General features: G+C 32.5%; 1 protein-coding gene across 3 annotated transcripts in view; it reads right to left on the bottom strand.

Annotated features, from left to right (window-relative positions):
• LOC139519150 (neuronal acetylcholine receptor subunit alpha-10-like) overlaps nucleotides 1–25,026 on the bottom strand; it is a 57,412-nt gene that overhangs the window by 16,872 nt on the left and 15,514 nt on the right. Inside the window, exon 1 of one of the 3 annotated variants that reach the window (XM_071310973.1) lies at nucleotides 11,723–12,090. The exons of 1 other annotated variant lie outside the window; for it this stretch is intronic. The gene's annotated coding sequence lies outside the window, so the exon portion shown is untranslated. Of the gene's footprint in view, nucleotides 1–11,722; nucleotides 12,091–25,026 lie in introns of those variants that run through there. One more of the 3 variants, XM_071310974.1, reaches the window with a different exon arrangement.

Here is a 25,026-nt window from a genome sequence, read left to right as displayed (position 1 = left end):
TAAATGCCTTAAATAAAGCCAACAGAGTATATCGCTAAATATTAAATGCCTTAAATAAAGCCAACAGAGTATATCGCTAAATATTAAATGCCTTAAATAAAGCCAACAGAGTATACCGCTAAATATTAAATGCCTTAAATAAAGCCAACAGAGTATATCGCTAAATATTAAATGCCTTAAATAAAGCCAACAGAGTATATCGCTAAATATTAAATGCCTTAAATAAAGCCAACAGAGTATACCGCTAAATATTAAATGCCTTAAATAAAGCTCACAGAGTATATCGCTAAATATTAAATGCCTTAAATAAAGCCAACAGTAGTATACCGCTAAATATTAAATGCCTTAAATAAAGCCAACAGAGTATACCGCTAAATATTAAATGCCTTAAATAAAGCCAACAGAGTATATCGCTAAATATTAAATGCCTTAAATAAAGCCAACTGAGTATATCGCTCAATATTAAATGCCTTAAATAAAGCCAACAGAGTATATCGCTAAATATTAAATGCCTTAAATAAAGCCAACAGAGTATACCGCTAAATATTAAATGCCTTAAATAAAGCCAACAGAGTATATCGCTAAATATCAAATGCCTTAAATAAAGCCAACAGAGTATATCGCTAAATATTAAATGCCTTAAATAAAGCCAACAGAGTATACCGCTAAATATTAAATGCCTTAAATAAAGCCAACAGAGTATATCGCTAAATGTTAAATGCCTTAAATAAAGCCAACAGAGTATACCGCTAAATATTAAATGCCTTAAATAAAGCCAACAGTAGTATATCGCTAAATATTAAATGCCTTAAATAAAGCCAACAGAGTATATCGCTAAATATTAAATGCCTTAAATAAAGCCAACAGAGTATACCGCTAAATATTAAATGCCTTAAATAAAGCCAACAGAGTATATCGCTAAATATTAAATGCCTTAAATAAAGCCAACAGAGTATACCGCTAAATATTAAATGCCTTAAATAAAGCCAACAGAGTATATCGCTAAATATTAAATGCCTTAAATAAAGCCAACAGTAGTATACCGCTAAATATTAAATGCCTTAAATAAAGCCAACAGAGTATACCGCTAAATATTAAATGCCTTAAATAAAGCCAACAGAGTATATCGCTAAATATCAAATGCCTTAAATAAAGCCAACAGTAGTATACCGCTAAATATTAATTGCCTTAAATAAAGCCAACAGAGTATATCGCTAAATATTAAATGCCTTAAATAAAACCAACAGAGTATATCGCTAAATATTAAATGCCTTAAATAAAGCCAACAGTAGTATATCGCTAAATATTAAATGCCTTAAATAAAGCCAACAGAGTATATCGCTAAATATTAAATGCCTTAAATAAAGCCAACAGAGTATACCGCTAAATATTAAATGCCTTAAATAAAGCCAACAGAGTATACCGCTAAATAATAAATGCCTTAAATAAAGCCAACAGAGTATATCGCTAAATATTAAATGCCTTAAATAAAGCCAACAGTAGTATATCGCTAAATATTAAATGCCTTAAATAAAGCCAACAGAGTATATCGCTAAATATTAAATGCCTTAAATAAAGCTCACAGAGTATATCGCTAAATATTAAATGCCTTAAATAAAGCTCACAGAGTATATCGCTAAATATTAAATGCCTTAAATAAAGCCAACAGAGTATACCGCTGAATATTAAATGCCTTAAATAAAGCCAACAGAGTATATCGCTAAATATTAAATGCCTTAAATAAAGCCAACAGAGTATATCGCTAAATATTAAATGCCTTAAATAAAGCCAACAGAGTATACCGCTAAATATTAAATGCCTTAAATAAAGCCAACAGAGTATACCGCTAAATATTAAATGCCTTAAATAAAGCCAACAGAGTATATCGCTAAATATTAAATGCCTTAAATAAAGCTCACAGAGTATATCGCTAAATATTAAATGCCTTAAATAAAGCTCACAGAATATATCGCTAAATGTTAAATGCCTTTAATAAAGCTCACAGAATATACCGCTAAATATTAAATGCCTTAAATAAAGCTCACAGAGTATATCGCTAAATATTAAATGCCTTAAATAAAACCAACAGAGTATATCGCTAAATATTAAATGCCTTAAATAAAGCCAACAGTAGTATATCGCTAAATATTAAATGCCTTAAATAAAGCCAACAGAGTATATCGCTAAATATTAAATGCCTTAAATAAAGCCAACAGAGTATACCGCTAAATATTAAATGCCTTAAATAAAGCCAACAGAGTATACCGCTAAATAATAAATGCCTTAAATAAAGCCAACAGAGTATATCGCTAAATATTAAATGCCTTAAATAAAGCCAACAGTAGTATATCGCTAAATATTAAATGCCTTAAATAAAGCCAACAGAGTATATCGCTAAATATTAAATGCCTTAAATAAAGCTCACAGAGTATATCGCTAAATATTAAATGCCTTAAATAAAGCTCACAGAGTATATCGCTAAATATTAAATGCCTTAAATAAAGCCAACAGAGTATACCGCTGAATATTAAATGCCTTAAATAAAGCCAACAGAGTATATCGCTAAATATTAAATGCCTTAAATAAAGCTGACAGAGTATATCGCTAAATATTAAATGCCTTAAATAAAGCTCACAGAGTATACCGCTAAATATTAAATGCCTTAAATAAAGCCAACAGAGTATATCGCTAAATATTAAATGCCTTAAATAAAGCCAACAGTAGTATACCGCTGTTTAAAAGTCATTAATCGACAGAGAGAAAACAAATCCGATATTTTGAAAATTTCCGAAAAAGAAAAAAAAAGTCATTTCAAAGTTCCTTCGTAAATTGTTTTTTTGACACTTAAACCAGTTTTCCCAAAATTTTAGATTTTGTACACATTGTTATAATATTTAAGCTAAAACAAGGTCAGTGAAAAATCTTTTTATTTTACTACACATGCAGATTTAAAAACCATTAAAACTGTATTTTGACAATTAGCTGTGGACCTTTTTATGCCAAATAGTAGAGACCCCACGTCTAATGGGAAATGTTAAAGTTTAAGCAATCTCTGTAGCAAAATTATTGGTCAATTCAGCAGACTTATTGTATAATGGGTATATCGATAATTTGGACACCTTAATTAGACTTAACGCCATTTTTGTGAACCGCTGATATTGTTTTGCATACAAAATGTAATTTACGAGGACGAAAGACAAGTTGAATTTCTAAATGTGTCCTTCGACTGTATGCTTCACACGGCAATTATTTATACTTTACTTACCTGAAGGTAATTGCAAAGTAATACAAGTGTAATTCTTTACAAATTAATAAGCTAATTAAAAATGGCTCAATGCACATACGGAACAACAAACAAGCCAGTTTTAATCAATGTGATACAGCTGTTTACTTTATGTTCAACGACTTAAAATTATTAATTTTCGCTAACTTTGTTCTCTGCCATCATAGAACAAAAAGAGTTAACAGATTGTGACCTAAACTGTGCCTAGTATTCACTATTTGAATCATGAACATATAAACAAATGTCTTTCATATCTACATTCAATGTTGCGTAACTTTTAATACTGTCAATATTTTTATATCTACATTCAATGTTGCTAAACTTTTATTTGGATTTGTATAATTTCTATCGATCTTTTCTTAGGTTTTATCTTTTTTATCTTAATATGAAACATTTAAAAAATCGACAAGATCGAAAAACTGTCACATGAAAAGTAACTGTATAACACAGATTATGTCGTCAAAGAAAATGCTACATACTAAATGACGAGCTGAAACTTTGTGAAGGGACGAGGTTACTTCTTTAAAAATAAGTGACTTTGGTGTTGAGGAGAGGTCACTACAAAACTACGAAAGAGGTACCGAGAGATACCAGAGGGACAGTCAAACTCATAGATTGAAAATAAACAGACAACGTCATGGCAAAAAATAAAAAGACAAACAGACAAATAATAGTACAGAAGACACACCATATAGTGATATTAATTAGTCGTAATATTAAGCTTTGTGATGAAAGACAAGTTGAAAAATATAGGAACGGTAGTACTATTAAGTAGTACTTTTATAAATACGCACAACTGTAGATGTATAGTCTTTGGGTGATATGCATAAAACTACTCAAATTAAGATTTGTTCTGAACGGACGGATGTTTCTACATGTCCTATATTAATTTGTACTACGATTTGATATCGCAACTTAAGTTGTTTTATGCATATCAGCCGTATATATAACATTCATTGATTAATGTGGTATTCACCAGTATTTTGGAAACTATAGCTCATTAAAATATATGCCAAAATTCCGTCTGATTAACGGCAAAGTCGTCTCATCCGTAATTTTATCAAAATATGACATTTCAAATGTATGCGGATTCGCATGGCGGAGGATGCATACATACACAGTTAGGAGTGTGGTTTCGCATTTTGGCCCTGTAGATTTTTGAAATATGAAAGTTATTGTGCAAATAAAACTATTTTTTAAGACAGCTGAGTCCTATTTTTTTCTACACGAAGTTTTTCATGCAATTTTACTAAATATTAGACGACAGACATAATTTTAATTTGGTATCATGATAAATATATGTAAACAGTTTCAGAAAAGGTATCACTCCAAATGGTTGAAATTCTACTTCTGGCTAAATTATGGAGAAATAGGTGACATCTTGACCCACATTTTTGCAATTTTTTATAGCAAAAAAATGGAGATTGGTGCAATTGATTCACCAAAAAGATATGATATTTTACCTGTACCTGTACCAAGTCAGGAATATGACAGTTGTTATCCACCGTTTGATGTGTTTGAGCTTTTGATTTTGTCATTTGATTACGGACTTTCGTTTTAAGTTTTGCTCGGAGTCTGTATTTTTGTTATTTTACTTTTTACCATTTCAACAACTGGGGTATAAATCTATGGAAGCAAATGCACATATATGACACAAACAGTAAGCTTGATTTGCCAAAAAAAGCAAGGAAAAAGGAATAATTATAATATTTTTTCTTCACAATATATCGCAACCTAAGCAGCAGACGCTCATACAAGTGAGAGTTTTAACTAGCCTTAAAACCAGATTTAACCCACCATTTTTAGATAAGAAAATGCCTGTACCAAGTCAGGAAAATCACAGGTGGTATCCATCGTTTGATGTGTATGCGCTTTTGCCATTTGATTACGAACTTTCCGTTATGGATTTTTCTCGTATTTCGGTATTTTTCACCTTGTCGACGCATCCAGTCTCGCTTCAATTTGGAGTTCATGCGCTTCTGTCAGCTTTTTGTTATCTTCTTTGTCGACTTATGAGATATGAACATCCGTTAACTACAAGAAACTGCCCTCTAAATACATTAATGCAAACAACACATGACTGCCTGAAGATAAAAAAATAATTCATTAGAACCGAAGTTGAAAAAAAAACGTAAACATGAAATTATCAACATTTTATTAATGTTTGTGCAAAACCAAACTCGTAACAAGGAAACCGAACAATAATTATATTTTTATTGGGAAACTAAATGTGTTCTATTTGTACAGCCAGTTGTCGCCAAACAAACAATACAGTTATAAAGTTGCGATCTCTTTAATTTGTAACAAAATGTGCTACTTTGCCCTATAAATGCATTAAATACTGAAAATGTGATAAATGAGAAAATTTGTAGACCATATACAGTTAATGTGGCTATTCAATACTGTCTCTTGTTAGTTAATTAATTAATTGTTCATCAATAGGGAATAATTTACAAGTCATTTTCTAAGGAGATAACTACATTCAATTGGTGCATCGGTGTATAGCTATTTATCCTGCAATTGGGTGTCCTACTATACAGATACAGCCCTACAGATATCGCTATGCTGTATATGTATACTATACAGATATCGCTTTAAAGCTCCGCCCACTGCCGGACTGAGTATTGTTTGAACCTGTGTGACCTCAGCATGTGTATTCCAGTTGCATTCCAATGACGATGACAATTGTCGATTTCAAAACTTGAATGTGTATGATTGTGTTACAAAATCAACCATGTCAATTTCAGCATGCATGTTTAGTGAATGTCAAGTCTGAAGCGTAGGACAACTCGTACACTTCTGTTTCAAATTTGACAATGTTTTGTTATTTGTTTTTATTTTTGAAATTAGTTGTTATGTTAAAATAGACAATTATTCACCTTGAGCGATGTATTATTGTTGACCATTCGAGATTCTGTTTTTGCGAACCCGTCTTCAGCGTAATGTGTGATTTTGATATTACTACGCGGGCCTCAAGGGATTACAAATCGAAAATAAATGCTTAATATGTTAGTTTTTGTGTCTTTCAAAACGCAAACAATGTACAGAATTAATTGCAGGATAAAGACAATAACTGTTTAGTGTCTTTAAATATCAGCTGTATTTGTACTCGGCTCGAAACAGGTGTAGTAGCTCGCTAAAAGCTCGCATACACCTTGTTTCCTAGCCTCGTACAAATACAGCTGATATTTAAAGACACTAAACAGTTATTGTCTATAACACCAGGTACATTGTAGATTTCTATGAATAACTCGAGAGTATTGCGTTGATTTTGTGACATCTATATTTTGATATCTAGACACTTCGTCTTTATAAGTCCCCGGAGAGTGCACATTAGTATTTACTTGACATTTTCTGCTACGATGTGTATTTCTGTAGATTATTTTTTCGTTTTTTTCGCTAATTGTTGCAAACTTGTGGATCGTTGACTATTTTTTTAATCTTTTGTCGCTAACATGAATCTTACAATTTCCAGACTAATTAAAATACTGTCTTTAGACTTTGTTTGCATAAAATATTTATAGAATAACTAATCGAAGAATTAAATTATAGAAAAATGTTAAACCAGTAACTTCCTAATTTCTTATATGTACTGAATAGAAGCAATAGTTAATGATACATGTACTACAAGAGACCGCGAGAATGTAAATATTCATTTGACTTTTCTTAATCTATATTAAAATTCTCACCGTTCACATTGTTTTTTTGAGGTGTAGCGTACTGTGTGTGGTAAAAAGGAGACCGGCCGAAAGAAATGTCTTCGAAACTTTAATGTATTTTATTACATTTGTGTTAATATACCAAAGTAAACTATGGCAAAAGAACAGTGATTTCAGTTTACCTATTCTAACTCCTAAGTACTAACATTTAACTTCTGCCAATGTCTATAGGATTTTGTTAATTATAGTTATGATTATATTGTTCTGTTCATTTATGTTAAATATCCATTCATTAAAATAGCGTTTTGTTTATTCGTGAATGTGTCAACTTGTTTAGTTGAGATTGACTGTACAGCTCTACCCATGGCATCATGATTTGCTTAGTAAAATCTGTCTTTGTTTATATGTTCCTTTAAAAAAGACGTGGTATTATTGCACACGAGACTATCCACCAGAGTTCAAATAACGTGGATGTAAGCAATTATAGGTCACTGTATGAGATTCAACAATGAGCAAAATCCATACTGTAAAGTCATCTTTACAAGATGAATAAATGTGAAAAAAACCCGCTCCTGACTAAAGACAAAAAATATGAAAAAAAAAAAATCGTCGTTTAAGGCTATAACTTCTTTAAAAAGGGTTATTCCATTGTTTTCGTTGTGGTATTTTTGTTGAACTTCTATTTCTGATCATTATTTATCTATTGTTGAACTTCTATTTCTGATCATTATTTATCTTTCTATTTAAGTTTTTAGATAATAAACAAAAACACTATCATTAGTAAAATAAATGTCCTGTATGGGCAATAACACCTTAATAAGGCTTACAATCTTTTCAGTCATATGCGCTTTTTTGTAAATCTTGAATTGCTGATTATGTTAGCCTTCCGACGTTCTACCCATCTAATATAGAGTCAATAGGCAAAACATAAAAATTAGCCCAAACTAATCGTTTAAGGGCAGTAATTACACAAGGAGTCATCAGATAACTAGTACAAACAGGAAGTAGTTAGATTTTGACGTTTTCATATTTGAAACCCCCTCCCCACCTTCATATTTTTTCTATATCCATGATATTTTTCAAGATATATGTTAATCTATATTTTTACTCCTATGTTCTATCTTCTTCTTTTTTTTTTTTAATGTTTAACCATTGTTTATTGACAAACCGGAAAAAAACACAAACTTAATTTACACTAGATACTATAAAGATTATTCACCATAGGGCTTGTTTGTAATTGGATCAGTATTTTTAGAGGGGAAGATCTTTGAAAAATCAGAAGACGGACACGAAATTGATCAAAATCGTCGTTTAACTCCTTAAGGGCCATAGCGTTTTGTTAATCAAATGGTTTCCGTAATGTGAGCACATTGGTGGATCTTGAATTGGCTGATCATTTTAGGTTTAAAGAGTTTGTACTTATGTCATATTGTTTTTGGTTTTTGAGTCAATACAAAAAAATTTAAAATCATCATAAAATATCTGAGAAACAAGAAGTAGGTATATCTTGACATACTGACCATTTTTGACCTGCTATATTTCGAGACTCTGTAGAACGACATCGGTGTCAGAGTTTTGTTAATTAAAGAACATCTTGTACTTTTTCTCTAAGCTATTCATGCATTTTACCCGCATGCTTTATTTTTAATCATGGTGGCCAACTGACCTGAAAAATCACAAATTTTTGACAAGATACCAAAAAAGGATCATTCTCATCGGGTAAGATTGTCCAGACGAGATATTTACGACGGACGTCAAGTGATGGTAATGACTCAATTAGCCCACAGCAATATGAAGGAAAAAAGAAAATATCAAACCATACCCATACACATGTCTGTAATTATTGACATCTAAATCGTGATATCTATTGTTTAGATTCAATTTTCGTTTACCCCGAAACATTAGATAAGCCGTGTTAAATAAGAATGACAATATTATTTTTGTAATCATATAAAAAGAAAGAAAAACACTCAAATATAATCTAAATCGGTGTTCATCTATATATTATATTAAATTTGTTTATGCCAATTAATCTTTCACTATGTCCAGTTTCATCCTTTTATCATAACGAATATACATATTTTAGTTATGCGCTGAACTATACACTGAAACAATTTTTTCCTTATTTTTCGATTTCATTATCAAAAAGGTTCAGCAAACAACAATCAATCGGTCATTTAAAAAGACAGGGGACATTTAACACGGCGTAATCAACATATTTTCCCCAAAGTTAAATTATAGCTATGCAGTTATTTATAACACATGTGGTACTGCTTTTTGCAAATGCTTAAATTGTGCTATTTTCCAAACGTTTTTTAACATACAATTTAAGAATTCGTATAAAGTGTGTTTTCAACACTTGTGATCCGGTATCGTCGATACTTTTAGTTTGGCATTGCATTAGTTCATAGTTTTCACAGTCTGTTTATATAGGTATTAGAAAGATGTGATATGAGTGCCAATGAGACAACTCCTCATCCAAGTCACAATCTGTAAACTATTATAGGTCAAAGTACATTAAAATCGGGCCTGTTTTCAAACAATGCATATATTAGAGTGTTATAGTACATTGATAATTAACGCCAAGTGGCAAATTAATTGCATATTCAGGACGAGAACATGTAAATGTGATTTGACTAGGAATTCCCCTGCTTTGCACTAGATCGCGACAAGAGACATGTAACCTTATCCGGACATAATTGTATGACTAAGGCCCAGTCAATCCTTGATTTACCACGTCATGAATCAAACCCATGTTCTACCAATACTCACGGCGAGCACGTTGTCACGAGACCACCAAGGCTGTTATGATTTTATGGTATTCGATTGAAACAGGAAATTGTTACTATAACTTGTGCAGTAAATTTCATAGTTAAATCGACACACTGTTCAGTTTGACTCGATTTTGTTCTTGGTGTACCTATATTTTATTTCATAACTGCAAATAACGTTCATTCGGTTCTTAATGCATTTTATATACAACTGTACACAATCTATATTCACAGGTGGTAAAAATAACCGCCCACCAGTCAGGTTTTGGCGCCAGCTACGAATTAAATACACATTTTGTTACATTATCAAATTTGTAGTCTTTACAACATTAATATTAAAATATAAAAATAAGAAGATGTGAATGAGAGTCAATGGGACAACTCTCAACCAGAGACCAAATGGTACATAAATTAACTACAATAGGTCACCGTACGGCATTCAACAATGAGCAAAACCTTTACCGCATAGTCAGCTATTACAGGCCCCGATCAGTCAAATGTAAAACAAGAAAACTAACAGCCTAATTTATTTGATATGCATAACAAATTTGATACACAGCAACACACGACAACCGCCGAATAATAGGGTAGTGCTTAATCATTAGTCGTTGAGTTGCTACATCTTCAATGTATATGCACCAATTCCTGTTTTTCATATACATGATATAGCTTTTGGATTACTTACAATAAAGGTATTTAGATCAAAAGTCTTACTAGAATAATTCTTACATGTCATATTGTTATTTTTTTCAAATGTGTAATCTGTTTTCTCATTCGCGAAACATAATTGGCTTTTATGAAGAGTTTAGTTGAAAAAAAACCAGTTCGAAGCGTCATATCAAACACAAAGTTGAAGCGCATTAAAACTCGAAAGTTCAGAGTTCTTTATCTGCCATAAAACAGCATGCAATTGCTACAGTCTAAGAACAGGGAATATTTAAGCTTTCAGTACACCTGAGTTTACCCCTGGTTTAAGCTGGTGTGATGTGTAAGCTTACAGTACACCGAATGTTATCCCTGGTTTAAGCTGGTGTGATGTGTTAGCTTTCGGAACACCGGATTTTAACCCTGGTTTAAGTTGGTGTGATGTTGCTCAATATTTAGTTGTTTATGTTTCCTATGATTATAGTCGGTGTTGGGTGTCGTTCCATCTGTGATTTAGATTTAGATTGCAATCTTGGTCTATTCATAATCAACTATTGTTAAAAAATAAACTTCAGTTCTTTGTAAATGTCTTTCTTCATCATTGGTTTAACATCATAGGTCAACCTACATTTAACCTCCTATTTGCATTTTATGTTTCCTTTTAATTTCATATAATTAAAATACTTTGTTTAAAATTTTAAATGGTGGACAAATTCTAGTTTTTCAATTATAACAAGTATGTGATGTTAAATGAATACACAGTTTCTTAGCAGTTATTTATTAATACCTATACTTTGGGTTAGTTTAAATTATGTATCAATTTGTCTAACATTAACTTCCATTCATGTCTTGATTTGTTTAGTAAACAAATGACTTCAGACATATAATTAATCTTGTTACAAGACTTATTGGAGAACAAACAAATATGTACATTCAAATAAACTTAGATGCAAAATATTTAATGAAAGTAAAGCTACTCGTCGTTGTCTTTTTGCCATGGCATTTTCAGTTATAATTCCACTCAATGTTTATAACTTCACCTTTAGCCACCCCTCCCCTATTTTTATTCCATATCATACAAATTTTACTTTTTGATTCTAATATATGCACTTCATATATGGAAGTTATTGTCTATTATTAGGCGAGGTTTGATTCATAATTAAAATCATTTGTTTTTCAAAATAAAAACATGAAATAAAAACGAACCAAATAATCGAATTCAGACTGCAGGTATAACAATGGTTTTAACTTTAAGGATTAACACCGTCTGAAATAAGACTAATTCAGGGGATTAGACATCACTTGAAAAACAAAATGACAAATATTTTCCGTTTAAAACATACAAAATACTTTAAATCACTTACCTTACCTATACTCTGACATGCAATTGGTTTTATAATGACTACTTCTGAATTGTCAAATTATTTCAGTCTTCTGTCTTCATATTTAAAATCTCCAAACTTTGTGTACTGTTAACACATTTCAAAAATATACATAGTCTATCTTATTCTTAATTAAAAAAAATGATTATGTTATTTAAAAGATTTAAAATCCGAACAAACAGCTGTTTTTATAACGTTTAAATCACAGCACAATGTCGGAATAAAATGCGATCAGATCAATTGTTACGATGCAAGTTATATATATTTATTGATATATACCATTGAAATAGTCACAAATTACTCGGGTAAATAGATTTATTGTACGTACTACATATCTTATGATCAACAAGTAGTTATTGACTGTTTAAACCAATTATATAGAAAATAAATGAACATTTAAATCCCATTCATGAGATGTAGGTTCTATAGTAAAATAAAAGTCGGCGTGGTAGTGCAACATCAATAGCAGTTTATAATATAGTACGCAAAAACGCTTAAGAAGCATTAATTGTTTATTGCATCCTTTGACTGAAATATATTCATTTAAAAGAATATAGTTTCTCTTTTCTTACCGCACTACTTGTGAGATCGTACTTGTTGAAGAAAAGAAAGATGTCATTAAAATAAGGCCAATAGGTTCTTTGTCTGCTTTCATTTAAGTGAAGTACCTGTGTACGGTGCATAACTCAGCTGATAAACACTTTAATTGCATGATGGCTGGTACAGCATACAATCTTATATTACAGATATCGCAGTGAATGACACATGGAACAACTTTTATCTGGTATAAATAAAAAACAACATCAAAGATACATTGTTTATAATTGTGCACGCCAGACTCGAGTTTCACCTACAAAAGACCGATTTGTGTCGCGAGAAGAAAAACTGTAAATAGCCAAACAAAGTACGAAACTATAAATTAAAAATTCCTTAAAGCATTTTCACTTAGGTACGCGAAGAACAACATAACATGCATTTGAGACAGCAGTTTCAAACCTTTGCTGAAACAGAACACTTGCAAGCATTTGAGACAACAACTTATAACCTTAACTAATCAAGAACACTAACGTGCATTTTTGACAACAATTGTTTAACTAAACTGAAACAGAACACGAACATGCATTTGAGATATGCAATTTCTAACATTAACCGAAACAGAACACTAAAATGCAGCTTATACCGCAATTTCTAACGTTAATTGAAACATGCATTTATGACAACAATTTCAAACCTTAACCGAAACAGAAAACGAACATGCATTTTAGACAACAATTTATAACCTTGACTGAAACAAAACACTAACATGCATTTGAGACAACCATGCATTTGAGGCAATAACATCTAACCTTGACTGTAGCAATAAGTGCAACCCCACATAATGAACAAGCAAAAATGCATGATAAAAGTGAAGATTATGAAATAGTGTAAAAAAAGTCTGTAATTTACCAACAATATCATGACAAAGATAGAATTATAGATACGAAAACAACTTCTGTAAATAATATGTTAAGCGGCTCGGACCAACGAACAAGAAAGTAAAGACGAAATGTTATAAATTACTAAACTATCGGGATAAAGTATTGTCATAGGGGAAGATATTTTGGAAAATGAACACAACGTCTGATTGTTTTTGCTACACAATGGTGGTCACTTTTGTTAGAAACGAATGTCGCCCGTACTGAAGTCGATAACTTTTGTAAACCTCAAACTGAACGACAAAGATGGGAATCAAGTTATACATGTATATATTATAAAAATTTTATAATTTTAAAAATGCATATAACAGAGCAGCATAAAAAAATGTTTTTGTACTCGATAAAGATACATTTTATTGCCGCGGTATCGAATCATGATACTTTGACATTTTATGTTACGATAGGAATATAATAAGGAATATAGAAAATTATTTGTCATAAAAACGTTTTCTTGACGAAGATGAGGTCATTTCCGTTTCATCAGGAGTGCACATAAATAACATAAAGTGGGAACATGATATCCTTAATTTAGGCCTCTATTTTTGTATACGGATTTTTCATTAATATATTTTAAGATATTCACAGCAGTGTTTTGTCACTCTGTGGATTTATTCCAACCAGTCTTTCCGTTTTTATGATGAAATCTGTACATTTTCAATTATTACAAAACAGTTATGTTGCACCTAGCAGGTGAAGATAATTATGTTCATTCTTTCCTTTATTCAATTTTTATTCACCCGTTCGAACACAAAGGTTACATTTTGACGAAACACAGAAACCAATTATTTTAATTCTTGTGATACGAGAACAGTTTCATCTTAGAATCGTGAATATGCATCTATAAGTGCAGCATTTAAAAAAAAAATGAGATAAAACGCTTGAAATTAAAAAGTCAATATGAAAAATGCAAACATTCTATCTGTTACAGTAAGAAATTAATCTTTGTCATTTGAAACTTTTGCCGATTAGTATATTATGATGCATGCATGCTAATGCAAAAAAAAGAAAGATAATAATAATCTGAAAATATTATTAAATCTGCACTTTAGAGTTCCTTAATAAATGCATTTACTGAAATCTTCCTATCAGCAGAACCTTTAAACATGCAAAACATAAAACAATTTATAATTGAGAATTGGATACATCTATTATATTTGTGATGTAATATCAAAAATCTATTCATTTATGTGTCGAGTGAATGTGACTATGGGCAAAATATGTATCCAAACCTTTATTTATTCAAGTTCAACTAAAGTATAGTGATGTTAGATGACTATTTAGCGCCCAGTCGCAAATTAAAAGCATACCAAGGCCTAAAGATAACTATAGGACCTCTAACTGTCATTGAATAAACTGTAAAATAATGCATTCCTTTCAAAGTTATGTTAGCAAGAAATGCTTTTTCTGCAAAATGTACTACGTCAATTATATTCTTACAAATTAAACAACTCATGTGACGTCATCCTATACATTTACCGTGGTTTCTTTTTCTAGAACCAACGCTTCTTTTAAAAATCTTCAAATTCTTAAAATAAAAATTTATTGACGTTTGTAAAGTTGACAAAAATACTTGACTTCTGCATACATGGATATATCATTTTTCACTGTGAAGAAACTACAACGATAGCTGTCATTTATATATCAATAAGAAATTTTTCCGATTATGGTCCACGGAGTAATAATACTACGCAAAGGCAGAGACGCGTACTGTGTAAATAGGATTTTAAAACGTATTTTAGGTTTGCAATCATGTTTGAAATGCAAATTGAAATTCTTACTATATCATCGTAAAAATGGACGCCAGTTATTTGCATATACAAGAACTAAATCGTGATTTGTGTTGTATCAGCAGACAATATACATGTTTCTGATTTGGCTATAGAATTTGGTTTATTTTTAGTGAAACCTTCATTATTTTTGTCGTAAACTTTATTTCTGGATCGAACATAATCCATTTCTAGATCAAAGGCAGACAAAGAATAACACTTATTTCTGTCTATAAAAACATGTAGTACTCCCTTTCTTCAGGGGTGTTGTTAAACGGCGAAAACGGAAAACGGAACGGAAAAGGAAACGGAGAGAAATTTTTATATAGACGGAATATAAAAGGGGGGGGGGGGGGGTAAAAAAAACTATGAAAATCAATAAATCTTGTCTTGCTGGTTATTTTTGCTATTAAAAGTTTCTATCTATTTATTATATATATTTCAATAAAACAGGCTAACATGCAAGTGAGAACATTCGTCATCTAAGGTCGATAACTCTTATAAAAAGTCATTTGACCGTTTTGACGGGAATGGACATATGGTAGAGTTCAACATTTTTATAAAATTGAGAATGGAAACGGGGAATATGTCAGAAAATGGACACCACACTAAACTCCAAAACATATAAATGAGATTAAACTAAAAAACTATATACAAGACTAATACAGGCCAGAGGATCCTAACTTGAGACAAGCGCAAAAATGCGGCGAGGTTAAACATGTTTTGTGAGCTCCCAACCCTCCCCATATACCTCTAGCCAATGTAGAATAAAGAAACACACATGAAACAATGCACACGGTAAAACTGTTTTAAAGAAGTCCGAGTCCGATGTCAGATTAGACATGTCACATTAAATAAATTAAATAAAATAAATAATCTTTATTTCAAGAGGATGATCCCATTAGTTAAAACTAATCTTCCTGAGAGTCCTCAAAATAATAATAACATATTTATAAGTACATAGAGTATTATAAGTTATATTATACACAATATACAATTGTATTTAAATAATAATGAAAAAGCATATTAATTTGCACAATTGATGAAAAATTTGTAACATTTTGTTTTAAAAGATACAAGTGTACTACTCATTTTTATTTCATTTGGTAAACTGTTCCATATTTGAGAACCTGAATATGTAAATGTTTTCTTTAAAAAACTTTGTTTTTGGTTTCGGAAGATTTAATAGTTTTTCATCAGCTGAACGTAAGTTATAATTTTGATTATCATTAGGTTTTCTTTATTCATAGAGTTTTTTAATAGACAGCATTTGCATTTAATCCCTATGTTTCAATTTTAGCCATGTCGGATAACTTGGCTGACATGCCACTGACGGATCTAGAATTTTTGATAAATGGGGGCCCACTGACTGCCTAAGAGGGGACCCGCTCCAGTCACACTTCGGTGATTCCCTATATAAGCAACCAAATTTGTTCCCAAAAAAGGGGGGCGGGCCCCCTGGCCTCCCCTAAATCCGCCTCTGCATGCAGTGTTATACAACACAGTTTTAGACTAGATACACCAATGATAATTGTTGCAAAGTTTAACCAAAATCTCAGGCGACCCCTAAAAGACATGTGTTCAATAACATTTTGCCAAGTTGCTTTAGAGATTGAAAAATTTTGTAAAAGTAAACAAAGACGAAATCGGACGACGAACGCCAAGTGACAAGAAAAAAGAACTCTCTCAAAGTATACCACTAAAGACTAAAGCATGTCTTAGTATCGGCAGAAAACGACCATGACAGAGCAAAAACATTGAATGAACATTTCACTATAATTGTACAAACTAAAAAGAACATCAACTAAATATGAACCACTTAATAAACCGTTACATCCAAAATAGAAAGACATAATTACTAGTATGGGCGAGAACAAAATAAGAATATGAATTCAATACATAAGAATATGAGGGCCAGAAGAAATAAGCCATAGAATGTAAAAAAAAATATACCTACAAAATATAAAATGAATTAGCCGCTATCATATTATTATTCACCAGTTTTTCAACAATCATCAATACCAGCGTGTTACCTGATGAATGAACAACATGAGACATATGTGCATTTCCGCTTATTAAGTATCTCAAACATGCATTCTCTGTAAGATACTGCAACATATAGTATGCTTCAACATAATGCGTTACCGTCTAGATTATTATAATATCATCAATGCTTCGTCTTAGGTGCATGATTTTTTTTATGAGTTGTTGGTGGCTATAAACTAGTTGTCAGTTAACTGCGAGTACTATTAGATCTGTACCTAGTGTCTTTTTGTTGTTGGATTGTACAAGTACCCGACCACGTCCACTTGTATGTGTTTCCATCTGATGAGTATAAGCCATTTCAACTGATTTTTATAGTTCGTTCTTCTGTTGTAATGTTATACCGCTGTCCCAGGTTAAGTGGAGGGTTGGGCCCCCAAACATGTTTAACCCCACCACATTCTGTATGTTTGAGCCTGTAATTCAGTGGTTGTTGTTTGCTTATGTGTTTCATATTTGTTTTTCGTTCACTTTTTTGTACATAAAAAAAATTCCGTTTTTTTGTTGTTTTTTTTTAAATGCCGCTAGTTTTCTCATTTGATTTTTTTTTACATTGTCATTTCGGACCCTTTTATAGCTGACAATGTGGTATGGGCTTTGTTTATTATGAAAGGTCGTACGGTGACCTATAGTTGTTAATTTCTGTGTCATTTTAGTCTCTTGTGGAGATTTTTTTCATTGGCAATTATACCACATCTTTTTTTTTTTTTATATATTTATATATATTTACGTAAATGTCGCAGTTGCGACTTTGTGCAGCCATCAAGGACTGCGCCAAAAAATCTTTAAGGACATCTTACAGATATATATATTTTTCATATCTTGAAAAAGCCCCATATAACTATTAAATCAAAATTAAACAGTTACAGGAATCCAGGTAAAACACAATGTTGGATTTACTCATTCCTATGCTTCCGCAAGAAAAGAGTCGTGGTAAATTGAACAACATCGAACAGGTCCAACAGACCGTTGATTCTGATGTATCTCAAGGAGCTGTTCGTCAGGTGTTATTTAATAGTAAATAAAATCAGTGATATCTTTGAAAATCGGGTGTTTGGCCAGTAGAAACACCCAAACGAGCAGATGCATAGTGTGAAATAAATACTCATTTCTGTCATAAAAAAAAAAGAACAGAGCAGAATGAGTTTTTATTTGTCTTGACATAGCACCAAAATTATAAAGACTACTGACCAATATAAATAGAAGTAACTTTCAAATTTTAATATTTTGTGTGAACGAATATAAATACATGTCTATGTTAACTGGTGTCACATGTGAAGCTGGATCTATTTACGCTTCTATTTACTCCTTGAGTATTGTAAAAGGGTAAGAAAGGCTTTTTAATGCGAGAGATTTTGTCATTTTTTCTTAAAAAAAACTAAATATATTTTCTATTCTAGTTCCCTGGTTTCCATATCGGATTTTGTCCACACAATATTGTCCTATAGGTTTCATGATTATACAAGAAAACGATACAACGAAAATTGCCGTTTCAGAACAAACGCAACAAGACACACCATATCACTTATTTTGATTCAAGGCAATTAAAAAAGCAGCAAAGAAAAAATGATGCAAAGAATTTCCACAAAAGTTTATTACTTCACAACCTATTAATAGAATCGAGGTCGATGTCAATCTTTTTAAGGCCTATAGAGATTTTTTTTGTGTTGCTGGGTTGCTATCTTATCGACATTGATAATGTTTTATGTTAAAGAAAAGGGGAACAGACTATCTTGAGTCGCATGAACGACGTACAAAATGTACGCATAACCTTATCAAATATTTCAAAAACATAGTCTCATCATCTCCTGGTAATTATTTCAATACTTGATGCTTTAATATCTTTTATTTTAATACATTCCTCTGGGATTTTTTTCTTGCGAACATGTGTAATACTATGTGGATAAAATAACCAAAAAGAAAAGATGTATATTCTTTATGTTTCCGTTTTCCGGATTCCGTTCCGGATTCCGTTTCGTTTTTCGTTTCCGCCGTTTAACAACACCCCTTTCTTCAGATGTATAAGTGCAATGTTTCATTCTAGCAGTAACAATTTAAATGGTTACACAGATCAAAAAACAACGTATACCCTCAAACTCTTTGCCTTTTTAAGACATGTTATTTTTTGCCTTTTTCAACTTATTATTGACTACACACACATAAGTGAAATACAAGGCAGTTTATACGTCAATGCCAGATCTACCTAATTATACAAACAACCAAAAGGCATTTAAGGACAACATACAGCCTTCAACAAAAGACAAGTGTCTGGAAAATATGTCTTCGGATTCTCCAAATTATGTTTATTTATTCGAAATGATTATAGTATCTATTTTCATATGACTTAAAATAATTGTTAATCCTTAATATTTCCCCTAGTGAAGTTTCTGTTTAAAAAGTTGTGAATGAATAAAACAGAAACTGTACAATAAAAAAAAAAGAGTGCAAAGAAATTCTTAAGAAAATAACTAAAACATCAAGACTTAACATAAGACACGTAGTCAAACTTTTTTTTTCAAATAAGGGTTTTCTACCACGTATGCCCACCCTCTATTCCCCACTCCAGACATGATAGGTTGCCAAAGACTTGAAAAAAATTATGGAATTTACGGTTTCAATGCTAATCAACTTTGTTTGACCTTCGAACTATTTGGATTCAATGCTAAATCATGTACCTCTTATCTTTGAGTTTCTCAACCACAGGGTTGATGCCACTGAATACTAAACATGTTGTTGGGTCAGGTTCAATATATTTTGAGGTTAAACAAGGTTTGAGATTTCCACCAAGCACTTTTAAAAACAAATCGTCAATAGACGGAGAAAAAGTGCATCAAAGTTGATATGAGATGGATATATTCGTATGAGGTTGTTAAATTTGATATATCCCTTTTTTGTGCTTCCTTGTTAAATATTTGTTTTTATAGTGATTAAGATGCTCGTGGTACTTGTGTTATATTTCCTATTTTGTAAATTCGGAATTTCAAAATATATCTATAACATCAAAATTACATAGGTTGTCGCAACATAGGTATACGAAAATCAATAATTTAGATTAAAGTGTCAGCTTGGTTGACAAGACAAAATTATGAGTGACCAATTAAAATGTTGTGGTCAGTTATGAAATTATGTAACGATAATTTTCATTGGTAAAACGAAGAAAACCTGGGATCTCTAAGCACGTGAGCAACGACCTTTTTAAACTAGTGTTTTGGGGTATTCGTCAGTTGCCATGAGATCTCAGTTGTAATAAAATATAGTTATTTTGGAATTCTTCGTTTTTACCAGGTAATTCATTATTAATATTTTAAAGCATTCTTTTTATGAAAATTACATTTCACATTTACTTTTAATTAAGTTTTATTTATTTAGTTCTATTTATTTAAAATGAGCGTTTTTAGTTTATTACATTACGATTAAATAGATGATTTTTTAAGTGAGATATACAGTAAACATAAATTCCGTAAATGTTATTTATTTCATTAATATTCATTATTACATGCGAATTTGTTTACAGGAGATTTGTTTATTTGAAGCATAATTTATTCGCAGTAAAGTTTAATTCTGTTATTTGGTTATATTTAATATTCAACGAAGTTTAGAGAAATCTTTGTTCGTCGCTTTGGTTTACCTTGACAACGCAACAGAACATAATGAAAATATTTGTTGTTTCATGTATATTGAAATCGTACCGATGCAGGGTTGATCTCCAGAACAGAAATATTTGCGTATTACGTAATAGCAAGAAACATTTAATATATTACAGCTTGACATTATCTATGTATGATGAACTATAAATATTGTGAAATATATTGTATGCATTTATATGAAATTGTATTACAAATGTATAGAGTTGCCATGAGATCTCAGTTGTAATAAAATATAGTTATTTTGGAATTCTTCGTTTTTACCAGGCCAGCTAAAGTCCAGATGACATAGGCTGAAAGTCAAGTACGACATTTGGAGGAGGTACCCAAAAATCCCGGCTAGTCCCCGAGAATACAGAACAAATGCCTGCACCACTCAATAGCGGTAGTAACTACTTTTTAAGATCAGCACCAACAACTACAGAAACAGACACTGGAGCTACAGGCACAGCAGATACGAGCACAGGTACAACAGCAACAAGCACAATAACAACAGCGTCAAGCACAATAACAACAGCGTCACGCACAGGGGTAACAGCGTCAACCAGTACAAGTACAACAGTTGCAACAGCAAATACTGTCAACAACACAGAAGCAGTTAGACCAGTAATTATGCCAGGGGGTATAACTTTAGACAAGTTTAATGAGGAAGAAATAGCAGGTCAGTGGTGGACATTTTTCATGCAATGGTGTATGCTAAACAACATTGTAGGGAATAATATTTGCTCAACTTTTCCATTCAAGTTAGCTAAAGGTGCGCCATTGTTGTGGTATAACAGCTTAACAGATACGGTGAAAAACAACATCCAACAGCTGAAGGCGGAGTTCCTGAAAAGGTTTTCAAATCAAAGTACCATGTTTGATGTAGGGCTGTTTCGAATCAAACAACTACAGGATGAGACGGTGAACGATTTTTTCGTCCGGTTACAGACAGAGATGAAGGGTGCAGTTATTCCAGAAAACATCGTGGTCGGAATGGTTATTCAAGCACTTAATGGGAAAATTGGCGAGAAGGTTTACTCAAGAGTTCCCCAACCATTAACACTGACGGAGGTAAGAGAAGCAGCGTTGCAAGCAGAGCGAGCTGTCAAACTAAATTCAGAAGACCATGGTGCATCTATAGCGAATCTTCAGACGATGCTAGAGAACATGAGTACAACGTTGATGGCAATTGGAACAGGACAGCAGCAGCAGCAACAACAACAGCAGCATCATCAGCAGTATCAACAGCATCAGCATCATCAGCAGTATCAACAGCAGAACCAACAACACAGAGAGTACGACGGCGGTTACAACAGTGGACAGAGTCGACAATCAAGACAGACCATTAGAGAGGAGGATAAAGTCTGCTATAATTGCGGTACGTTGTGTAAGCGTAGTAATAAAAGGTGCCCTGCTTTTGATAAAATATGCCATAAATGTAAAAAACAAGGTCACTTTGGTAGAGTTTGTATTAATAGTAGAAGCCAAGAAAGATATAGAAATGATAGGGGTACTTATAATCATAATAATAATTTTCAAAAACGTGGGTTTTAGGGATTCGCGCCTATCCGTAGGCGTCAGTCTGAGGATAGGCACAAAGGCAGATCTTATGCAGAGGTGAATTTGGCGACATCTATGCATAAAAATACTACTGTTGTAGATGTGCAAGGCAGAAAAACGCACAGCCTTGTAGACACAGGCGCACAAATTACATGTTGCAGCTCAGATTTTTTCAATAAATTGCCCTTTAAAGATAATAAGCTTTGCAAATCTGAGTATTTTAACATAACAGGTGTTGGAGGTACACGTTCACGGGTATTAGGCAAAATTTTATTACCACTGTCATTTAAAGGCACTGTATTTCAACAGTACGTACATGTAATTGAGGGTCTTCAGCATTCTCTGATTATAGGAGTAGATTTTATGTTGTCACATAAAGTTAAAATAGATTTTGACACACAAACATTATGTTTTAAAGACAATGAACAAGAAATCTGCACTTTAAAAGCTAATACTGGACTTGCAAGGTCATTGTTAACTGTAACTATACCCCCACAACATGAGACTAATATTAGCATAAAAATTTCAAAACGAAATTCAGGGGATATAGTTCTTTTAGAACCAAATGATGAAATACAAGGTTTAAATCTGATGAGTGCAAAGTGTTTGGTTAAAATTAACAAAGGAAAAGCAGTCATTAGAGTTTTGAACCCTACAAAAAAATCAGTTACAATTCATGCAAGTAAAGTTTTAGCAACTGTGTCAGACATTGAAATAGAGTCAATACAAGAGTTAAATGATGCATCTACAAATGATGCTAACATACATGCAATAGATACAGAAAATAACAAAACGAAAACACGCATTGATTTTGATTTAAAGAATTCTGACTTAACACAAGAGCAAAAACAAAAGCTTTTTACATTTTTGAATGGTAATAGAGATGTTTTCGCTACAAGTCTTTCAGAGTTAGGTCATTCAAAAATATACAAACACAAAATAGAGACATACAGAGATGCAAAACCAGTGAAAAGACCATTCTACCACCAGTCGCCGCCTGTTGAAAAGGAAATTAGCAGACATGTCGAAGAGATGGAACGACACAACCTGATAAAGCCATCAAATAGTGAGTACCATTCTCCCGTGGTTCTTGTGAAAAAGAAACAGTCAGGGCAATGGAGATTTTGTTGTGATTATCGTTTGCTCAACAAGCAAACAATTCCTATGTCCTTTCCATTGCCTAGGCTTGAATGTGTCTTTGATACATTAGGAGAATCACAAGCAAATATATTCTCATCACTTGATCTTTATAGTGGCTTCCATCAAATTGAGATGGACGAGGAAACAAGGCACAAATCTGCATTCATTACACGAAATGGTGTTTATGAATGGCTTCGTTTACCTTTCAGTCTCAGAAACTCTCCTGTCAGTTTTCAGATGATCATGACTCAAGTGCTCAGAGGGTTAAATTGGAAATTTGTTTTGGTCTATGTCGATGACATTCTTATCTTTAGTAAAACTTTTGAGGAGCATCTTAGGCATCTAGAACAAGTATTTAACAGACTCCGAGACGCAAATCTTACATTGAAACCAACCAAATGTGAGTTTGCAGTCAAAGAAGTCAAATACTTAGGTCATATCCTATCAAAACACGGAGTTCAGGTGGATCCATCTAAAACGGATGCTGTTAGTTCATTTCCGGTCCCTAAAAATCAAAAACAGGTTAAATCTTTTCTGGGCATGTGTAGCTACTATCGGAAGTTCGTTGATTCTTTTGCTAACATTGCTTCTCCTTTGAATGCTTTATTGAGAAAGGATTTTGAAAAGAAATTTCATTGGACTTCGTTATGTCAAGAAGCTTTTGACAAGCTCAAAAAGGCTTTATTATCAGCACCGATCTTGGCATATCCTGATATGAACAAACCTTTTATGCTGACTTGTGATGCTAGTAGTACGGCAATTGGGTTTGTTCTAGGTCAATTAGATAGTCAAGGTCGAGAGCATGTCATAGCTTATGGAGGTAGAAGTCTGTCTAGGGCAGAACGAATCTGGTGCACCACAGAACAAGAATGTTTAGCTGTTCTAGAGGGTGTCAAACATTTTCGTGCTTATTTGACTCGTCGATTCAGAATTTACACAGATCACAAGGCTCTTAAATATTTGATGGATCAAAAGGTTGCAGTTGGTAAATTAGGTCGTTGGGCTCTTAAATTACAAGACTTCGACTTTGATATCGTTCACAAACCAGGTAAAAACAATGAGGTGGCAGATGCTCTCAGCAGACGCACATATACTGAAGTGGCTGATGAAAATAAAACATCGCCAGTGAAAGTGTTTGTTGCAAATGCAAATGAAAATGAGTATCTGTCAGATATAATTGAGGTTAATGCTTGTGAGACAGATCTAGAGGTAGACAATAAAGGAGACGAGGACCTGGAGAGTGTAGAACTCGAATTATTTTATGGAGACTATACACTTCTTGCTCCTCTAGATCCTGAAGTCGTCAATAGTGAGTTATTGGACATTCCTGCTGTAGGTCAGTTACAACAAGTTGACCCAGATTTTCAGGATATGTTTAATTACCTGCAAAATGACGTTTTACCTCAAAGTGAAAAGGTTCGACAAAAAGTTCTAGCAGAATCTCAAGATTACTCGGTTTGTGATGGTGTTTTGTATAAATGGTTTCAAAAGAGGTTTAAAACGAGTCCAGATGAAAAGTACATTAAACAATTATGTCTTCCATTAGCTCTCAGACGTCATGCTTTGCTAGCTTATCATGACTTGAATTATGGTGGTGCACACTTAGGATTGGACAGGGTTTTGGCTGCTTTGAGACAAAAATATTTTTGGCCAAAAATGCACCAAACAGTCAAAGA

This window comes from Mytilus edulis, chromosome 4 (genome assembly GCF_963676685.1).
Source record: "Mytilus edulis chromosome 4, xbMytEdul2.2, whole genome shotgun sequence".
NCBI classification, from domain to species: Eukaryota; Metazoa; Mollusca; class Bivalvia; order Mytilida; family Mytilidae; genus Mytilus; species Mytilus edulis.
Note: the sequence above shows the minus strand (reverse complement) of the source record. Positions and strands in the feature narration are given on the sequence as shown.